This window comes from Hipposideros armiger, unplaced genomic scaffold, assembly GCF_001890085.2.
Source record: "Hipposideros armiger isolate ML-2016 unplaced genomic scaffold, ASM189008v1 scaffold_27, whole genome shotgun sequence".
In the NCBI taxonomy this organism is placed as follows: domain Eukaryota; kingdom Metazoa; phylum Chordata; class Mammalia; order Chiroptera; family Hipposideridae; genus Hipposideros; species Hipposideros armiger.
The window spans coordinates 2,100,922-2,106,340 of NW_017731377.1; positions in this window are offsets into that span (position 1 = coordinate 2,100,922).

The following is a 5,419-nucleotide window of genomic DNA, read 5'->3' on the forward strand; positions in this document are numbered from 1 at the left end:
ATGGCAACCCACTGCCACAGGGGCTGCAGCCTATGCCGTCGCCAGCGACTCACGGCAGCCCAGCTCCAGGTTGAGCTGTTGTTCAGCATCTTAGCTGAGGGCAGTGTCACTGGCCCTCATATGTGGGATCCGAACCGGGGCCCTCCAGTGTCCCAAGCCAGTTCTTAACCATCATGCCACTCGGCCGTCCCGCAATAAATTTTTAAACATTTTCATCACCCAGAATCCATCATCCCCTTTTCTCCCCATATCCCTAAGACCTTTGCCTAAGGGTTTTAATTCAGGCCTGTTGGTTACTGAAGAATTTGTGAAAACTTATAAACCCTGAATTATTAGGATATTACTTAGCCCCTCAAACACTACTTACTTTGAGACTGATTCTGACAAGACAGAGAAGTAAATAGTTTAGTTTAAGTATGAGGATGAATTTCTGGATGAATTCTTATTAAATAGTGTCTATTGTGCTTAATTTTCAAATGTATTGATTGGGATAGGAAGTTCTAAAATTTCAGTTTTAGGCTATTTCTCTCTTCTAAGTTTATGTGCTGCCAAAGGCTGGGACTGTTGAAAATTTCAAATAAAATTTCCTTTGCAGTTTGGGCTGAGAGCTGAGAGTGCTGATTCACAGATGACTAAACAAACATGTAACATCCTTGGTCTCACCTTTAAACCGGGAAATTAGTTATGAAATAGCATGTTTTACAAAAGCAAGGGCTCTGCCTCCTCTCCTTTCATTAATGAGTGGTTTAGCCAAGTTGGAAATTGGTATGTATCCCTGTTATAGAACTCCCAACAGATCCCTCTGTATTGAGAACTAGTCAACAAGATTTTAACCATGGTGTCTAAATATAAAAACTTGGTGAATCTGAGATGTGGAATACAAAACTGAATGTTAAAAACATTAAAAATACAAGCACTAGGATATCGAAGCATAAAGCAAGGACCTGAAATAAAATACCTTATTTTAAGTAAACTAGGACAGGAAATCAGACTGTTGGACTTTGAATGGGTCTCCCCAGACTGTTCTCAGCCCTGAGAATGAGAGAATATTACGTAACTTGTCTAAAATACTACAGCTATTTAGTGGAAGAAAAGCTGAGCTTTAAACCCAAGTCTTCCTGATTCCAAAGGGCATGTATTTTCTTTCCACTCTACCAACACACTAAGAGCAAGTAGAGTCACAGAGACAAATCTAAGACCCAAGAGAGTGAGTGATAAATAGAACATACTCTGGGCATCCTAGAGGGAGAGTGAAAATTGCTTCTTCCTGGCAGCAGAAAAGGTGGTCCCAATACCTAGAGGCTATTATGAAAGAAAGTAGCAGAAACTCATTCTCTTCAGTTCACTTAATCTCTCTGGCCTCCTGTTTACTTCCCTGGAAGATGCTATACGTGGATGCTGGGTGGGGGGAACAGAGCCTGAAACAGTAATATGCCTCTCATTCTAATAGTCTACAAACCTTGCAGCATATTTATTTCTTGATCTTTTAAACTTGATGGAGCAAAGCGTGGTCCTCACATAAATTCCTACTTACATGTAACAGTGCCAGTGGTGTGTGACATCTTTATCTTTCATGCCCAGTAGGAGAGGCGGGAAGAGGAACAAGTTCAGACACATGGGTGGGGGCCGTGAACCTCCCTCTAGTCTCAAGCTACAAGGAATTGTCCTGGTCTGTTCTTTGGGCTCTTCCTAAGAGCCTGTGGAGAAGAATGAGATCATGTCTGAAAAGTGAACTGAACTTCTTGGAGCAAGAAGCTAAGTAAGTTCAAGGCCTCCAAGTGCCATTATCTGTCTCCCATTTCTAATCCTGATTCGGGGACCAGATTGAGTTTATCTTTTAAAAGAACTGGGCAGCTCTTGAAATGAAAAGCTGAATCCTCTTGTTTTCCTCTGGGTTTTCGAATGATGTTGAGAGCACCTAATGCCATGGCAACGGAAGCTGTGAAAAACCTAACCCGGAAACCCGGAAATACGGGGTGGGAAGGACTTCATGGAAATGGCAGCCTCTGAAGGACAAGAGTCATCTTCCTCAAGGTAGACCGGAAGCTAGTCTTTTGCTCCATTATGATGTTTCCCACTGCGGCTAGGATCTTAGGGAGGTGGCATGCCAGGGAGCAAACACATAGACTCTGGTGTCATGCGGTGAACTGAACTGAAGAGAACATTAAGTGCATTGAAGCAAAGGAGTTTCTGCTATCTTCCTTCAAAACAGGCTCAGTCTGAATGTCAGCTCTTATACTTACTGGCTGTGTGACACCTGGCAGGCTGATTAACCTCTCTGAGCCTATGTCATAGGACGGCTGTGTGGATTATATCAGAGGATGAATAATTGGAAGTGCTTGGCCCATTTTAGATGCTCACTAAATAGAAGTCATTGTGGACTATTTTAAGCATTGGGTGTCTTACCTCTTGCTCCAAGTTCTCTACTGGCGACCTCTAATGATGTGGTTCATCCATTTGGAAGAGCATAGGTGAGAACAGTCTCCCATGTCTCAGGCTTACTTAGATTTGGGAGGATCCAGGGGAAAAAAATGCCTGAAATTTTCCTTGTATATGCGGCTCTTCCCTGCCCAAGACATGATGATAATGGAGGGAAGAGAAAATTTGCAGGCAGAGAGCCAGGAACAGGAAAACCTGGATTCCTACAGCCCTGACTCACAGAGAGACCTTGGGCCAGTCATTTCCTCTCACTCACTTTGGACTTCGACTCTGTCACGAGTTTCAAAAGGTTGTAAGCTTTTTGGAAAAAAACACATATTAGAGTTCGGACAAGGTTAGACTTCTCTGCAGAATACTGTTTCACTCAGCTCCCTGAGGACTGAAACCCTACTGCCAGAGCCTCTTCCCCTGGAGGAATCTAAACAGGAGTTTTGTCTGCCGGTCCAAATGTATCACTGAATCACTGAGTACATCATGACTCTGGGAAGGTTGGAAAGGACAGACCTGTGCAGGGGTGATAAGGGGGGACAAGGACACAGACAACCAAAACTGTAAGGCCTCAGCGTATCCTCTACCTTCGGCATTTTGCCAAGAGCTGGGCTGTTATTGGCCAGCTACCGACAAAGCCCTGTGTATCAGTAGAGAGAATAGAGGGACTCAGGAGCTGGCTGTGTACCCTTAGAAATATCCCTCCACCTCACTGGGTCCTAAGTCTGTATCTGTAAAATGAGAGGGTTGGATCCTTCAACTCTGCAACTATAATTATGTGCTCTTGTGGAGGATGCTGGTCTGGGTTCAGAGGACTGGGGCTAGCAGCCAGGAGCTCTGTGATAGGCTCTCAGTCCCAGCCCCTCTGCTGCTAGAAGCCTGCTCAGAGGGAAAGGCAGAGCTCATGGCTGAACTGGTTCTCTTTTCCTCTCTTGAAAGCCCTCGGTGAGAGAAATGTCTGATTTGAGAGAGGAATTTTTACAGGAAGTGGGTGGTGGTCCTTTAAAGGAAACCACTCATCCTTTCATGTATAGTATTGTTTTATTTTTTTCAATAAATATTTATTGAGCACTTGTGGTATATTGGGTACTTTTTCATATCAGTATACAAAACACACAAAAAACCATCTTTGTAAAGCGTATGCTCTAGTGTAGGGAGACAGTCAGTAAAAATAAATGTAGGAAATTATTTTTAACAGTGTTTTGTTGGTGATAAAGACTATTAGAGATACAGAATTAGGGTTGTGACTCTGGGGTTTTGAGGGCGGTGGTGGTAGTTGTAATTAAAATAGGTGACTTTTGAATGAAGATTGGAAGGATATTGCCTGGCCAAGGGGAGAACATTATTTAGACTATAACTGCATATTAATATTCACAAAATGCCCTTTAATGATGCTATTCATTAGTGCTACTTGTTTGTTAATAATAAATGAGCCATCAACTGTCCACCTTTTCCTTCCTAAAGGCTTATGCATGCTTTGTGTCTCCTCCGCTGTCCAACTTTTCTTTGTCTCCTCCTTACGGAGGCCCTCGCTTCTTCCCTTATTTCTTCCACAGTCACCTGGGATTTTTCCATCCCGATTCTTCCTCCTGCCTCCGCCCCTCCCCCATGATTCCCCCACCCCTTTTCCCCTTGGGCGCTCCCCACCCTGCTCTGCTCCAGCTCCTCCGCCAGCCTGTCAGTTTCAGTCTGATGCTACAGGCAAATAGAGTGGAACAGTCAGGCCAAAGGAGACCAAGAGGAAAGAAAACCCTTGAGCAGTCAGAGCGCATTGTGGGTGTACCCTCGCGGGCCTCGCAGCACTTCCTTTCAGCTCTCACTTCCAGCGGATGCTGGGCGCCCAGGCTGGAGGCAGGCGAGAGGCTCCCATCCCCTTTCCTGAGGCAGGAGGTGGGAGGCTCTCATCCCTCCCTTTCCGATGAAGCCGGCCACCTCGAGGAAAGGTACCCAATTGCAAACCTCTGCTTTCTCAAATTGAGAATAAGGATAATGATAATATTCATCATCATACTAGCTCAGGGTTTTTGTGAAAGATGAATTTAAAAAAGTTTGTCACAGTGCCCTGATACATGTCACACTAAAACTCAAGGCATTATTATTAATCTGCATCTAGGGCTGGAAGCCCTGTGCTGGGCTCTGAGAAGCTAGCAATGAACAGACCCCCACAGGGCTGCAGGAGTGGTTGTATCTCCCTGTGGGGGAGAGAGTGGTGTGCCATTCACTGTAGCAGAATGCAGACTATGATAGAGCCGGTCACTGAGCTCTGTCCTGTGGCCTGAGGATCCTGTGATCTGAGGATCAGGAACCACCCCTTCTTTGTATGGGCCTGGAGTAATCTAATTGTAGCTGATTGGGATATGCTGATGTTCTAATAACGATTGGGCTGAAAAGGTGCAATGTGAGGACGTTTACACATGGGAGGGGGCTTTGGTTTCACATAAGGACTTTGGTGAGCCAACATGCCAGCTAGCACTGAGGATGCTGAGCCTGGCCCTGCAGGATGAAGGTTAAAGGGCTGAGGGCATGGTTAGGATGTGCAGGGGAGAGCCCTCTTTCTGCCTGGAGGACCCACCCTCGCTCATGGCCATTACAGACATCGCTGGTCCTTCAGACCCTTTCATGAATAGGGTGTATTTTTACAGTCTGTTGAGGCAGAACAGTTTTTATGCAAGCATGTTTGCCATTTGTATTTATTTCTGAATTACCTATTTGTACTCTGTACCCATTTTCCATTGCTTTATTTGTATTTTTAAAAATTTGTTGGGGCATTTAATTTATTATGAATAATACTCTTTTATTGGCCATTAGTTTTTCTAGTTTGTGTTTTATTTGTTTATAGTATCTTTTACACCTTTTTGGGGTATAATTGGTGTGTATTTAAAGTGTTCAATTTTATGTGGTTTGAAATAGGTGATAAAGATGCATTTTATTCTGATTGTGATGATGATTTCACCAATGTATAAATATTTCAAACCACATAAAGGGCCTCCTT